Source organism: Lactuca virosa, chromosome 1 (genome assembly GCF_052849685.1).
Source record: "Lactuca virosa cultivar CGN04683 chromosome 1, Lactuca_virosa_CGN04683_v6, whole genome shotgun sequence".
In the NCBI taxonomy this organism is placed as follows: domain Eukaryota; kingdom Viridiplantae; phylum Streptophyta; class Magnoliopsida; order Asterales; family Asteraceae; genus Lactuca; species Lactuca virosa.
Window position 1 is genome coordinate 146,603,388 of NC_136426.1, and position 4,168 is coordinate 146,607,555.

Here is a 4,168-nt window from a genome sequence, read left to right on the forward strand (position 1 = left end):
AATCGACTATGAAGAGGGATGTCGTGATCATAATCGAATTTGAGAACGCAATATATATAGAATTTCCTTATGTTGAACCATTCCAACAAAAAATTCATATATATATCCTTGACTAAAGATGATTAAAACTCAATCTAAGCTTTTAGAATTGAAATGAAGTATAATTTCCTCTCCCTTAATTATAGCAAAACAACTTTTTCAACCCCTACAACTTTACGAATTGAAACTTTTGTTTTTCTATAATTAACATTGCTAACTTGCAACACTAAACATAATAATCATGCTCCCACTAACATGATGATTATCAGCATAACACTTATGCTCCCACTAGCTCTGACATATTTCCAGAAATCAGCTGGACTTCTGAAATTTAGATTCGTACACCCTTTCTTAGATAGCTCACATGTGTGTCTAAACAATTTCCAAAACTATGAAAAGGGATGTCGTAATCATAGTCTTAATTGTTTAGACCTTTGCCATTTCTCACAAGTCCATGTTAGTGTGCCGGTTAACCACACACGCTCCACTAACGACTTTGAGAATGCAAACATCACAATTGCTATCTACTTAAAATCTTCTTAGTGAAAGCATTTCCTCACCATCATTTTCATGAATCGGAGAGAAACCTTATGACACTTAGATTTTATGGTGTATGAGTTCTTATCCATGTGAATTTGTCAAAACCATAATCACAAGACAAGGTTAGTAACAAATTCAGCCTTACATGGATTGAACTTGTTCAATCTTAATTTCTTGTCATCTGGTAGCACAAGGCCCACCAATGCTTCCAAGCTGTTATGCACACAGTTTAGAACTAACAAAACTCATATGCATAGTCAACTTAATAGGAACAGACACAGAAACAAGAATTATGTCAACTTAATAGGTTGCAAACCTTAAGTCGTGTGCTAGTGATAAAACTCAGGTTTTACTCTTGATTAAATCTTGAAATCCTTTCAGGATCTTTAAGACTCCCACTGTCCTCTTGACATATAAGTTTCCCTAGTCAAGAACCATTCCTTGACAAAACAAATATTCAAGGGATAGTGCAGATTCTTATCAAGATAAACACTTCACACAATTGGTCTTAGTTGGTCTTTGTCTTATCCAAGACATCACAACTTACCAATTTCAAATGTACAGGAGTAGAAAACATTTTACACTACATTTGATAAGTGTTTTAAACCTTACTTTATGTCACTCAATGTTACAATCTTGGATTATGACTCCAAGAGTTGTTTTGGAACGAAGTATGATCCATCTTCTTGATTTTAACCATTCCAACAATTCATGACCCCTCATCTTAGTCATAACAATGCACTAAGATGTCCTTAGAGTATGAATTTGTGATATGGTTTCATAATCATTAAGATGATCATAAAACCATGTATGATCCATCTTCTTGATTTTAACCATTCCAACAATTCATGACCCCTCATCTTAGTCATAACAATGCACTAAGATGTCCTTAGAGTATGAATTTGTGATATGGTTTCATAATCATTAAGATGATCATAAAAACATGATACTAAAGTACTCTCCCATCTTTTCAGATTTGAGAAACTTTTATCTTTCTGCCAAATTTGATTCTTCTCATCCGTTCTGCCATACATTGAAACTTTTCCAATGTTACAGAATTATACTTAACCTTATAAGTATAACCATATTTACTAATCTTTAGTAAATCATGACGAATTGATCTTTGTGGTGGACCTTGACCAGCACACACCCAGTGTGCCTAATTCCTTAGTCCTTCAATTGACTCACATATGCATGTGATCAATGAATTAGTCTCAATTTTACAAAGATAAAAATTCTCATTCATCATACAATACAACTTGCATGATTCCAAGTTTCTGTCTAACTGAAGCTTGGGTGATGAGAACCTTTCCTCATTTGGTAAATTCAGACACTACCACAAATGAGAGAATCAAACTCATATTTCCAATATTGCTAGAAACATACAAACATCAATTTTCCATAAATGCCATTGTAAGGGGATATAATATAAAATAAACTAAACAAAACTTTTATTTCTTTATAAAATGCGGAAAAATATTCCTTACAATGCATCTTCAAATTAAAACTATGCTATTACATATTTCCTAGCAATCTATCACAACTTTTAAGTAGTAGCTCAAAAATCCGATCCTCGAACCATGCGATAGAAATCCATCTTCGTGATCAGATTGAGCATACTCTTCTTTTAACCTTCCTTTTGCTCGATCCTGCTAAACATCAAGATGCAACCTAGTCACATCATGTAATAAGAATCAACAATTAGGAACTTTAACAAAGTTAGATAGTGGACTTACCTGAAGCCGAGTCAAACATTTTGTCTCTACTTGCTTTCAAATATTTCAGGTATTCAGGGCAGCTTCGCTTCCAATGTCCCTTCTCATGACAATAAAAACATATAGACTCTTTGGGAATGGTACACGAGACAATCACAGACTTAGCCTTTCCCCTTACCTTTTGGTCAACCGGGTTGACCAAGGCCGATCCCTTTCCGTTGGGACGAGAAAGCTTTTCTGGACTTCCAATGTTACCATTGTCCATGTCCATGGAAGTTTGAGAATTAGACCTTCCATCAATATTTGCTTGACCATTGCGCCAAATCATTGCTGATTCAGCAGCAACAAGCAAATAAGAAAGATCTATTAGGGTTATGTCAGGATCTGTCATATGGTAGTCTTTAATAAACTCACCATACGACTCAGGAAGTGACTGAAGAACCCAGTCAACAGCGAACTTCCTTGAAATAACAGCACCCAACATTATTAACCTGTCAATGTGTGACTTCATTCCTAAGACATGAGTGCACACAGGTCTTCCATCTTTATGTTTCGTTTCTAGTAGAGCTTGAGTGACCTTGAACCTTTCAAGTCTTCGGGCTTGTGGGCCAGGGAGAATAAATGGAGGAGGTGGGGGGAGTGAAGCATGATGTTGAGGGACATCATCTTCAAGAGGAAAGCTTGTTTCAAGCGATTTGGGAAGATCATAGTTGTCTGAACCAGACATCTACAATGGGAGAAAATCAAGTTAGTTGATTCAAGTCCTTAATATAACACCCAATATGAAATATTAAGGCTAGGACCCAACACAATATTTTATAACTTGGAAGAGGGATGCCGTAATCCAAGCTATAAAATATTTGAAGGTAGGTGAATGACGATTCACCAATTTCCACCATAAAAAACGAAATAATTTATTAGGTTTTAATTGGATTTGAAACTCCTAGATCTTTTGAGATTCATTGAACTTTTCAATGGCATGTTTCAATCTCGATTGTGCCCTTCAGGTTTTGTGACTAGGATGCCGAGGATCACAAAACAAGGTGTGAATAACCATGCAAACTCACTTGGTACCCTTAATATTATCACCTAATCGATGTGCCGGTTAACCACACACGCTCTACCGATCTATGATAAACATTAAGTCACCCTTCGTGATCCTTACTAGTCCAAGTTAGTGTGTCGGTTAACCATACACACTCCACCAACGACTTGGTAAGGTACAAAGTGTGAATTTCATGGGTTAGCACCATATTCACATTTTCCTAAAGTAACTAAGATTGGGAATTTATAAAAGGTTTAGTTACTTTATAATATTCATTATACTTTTAATGAGAATTTAAAGTCATTGTCCTACCCATTCGACTAACGACCCTCCACCGATCAAGGAAGCGGTGGGTGAGAATGGACACCCATTAAGTTGCCATTTTATAGGCAACAACCTTATACCCCCCTTATAGACCGGCTTCGTGAATGAGGCCTACTAACGGTAAAACGACTTGATCTTATACATATATATAATAACTAACCATTAATGTTATAAATAGTATAAGGGTTGAATTTTAACTTTTAAAACTCTAAGGGTTTGGAATTAAAGTTTATTAAAGTGTGTGAAACTTTACAAATTCCAAAACTTGAGGGCAAGTTTTGTAACTATCCAAAACTTTTCATTTCATAACTTATGAATTAAAGGTTCATAAAAATGAAGACTCTTCATTTTATGTAACTTATGTGTTTTAAGTGTGTGTTTAAAAGAAGTGACCTTTGGATATCCATAACTTGAGGACAAATTATGGACTCCATTAAAACACATAAATGATCAAGAATTAATCCTAAACAATTCAGCAAATAATTCCTATCATCTTCTAAATTCA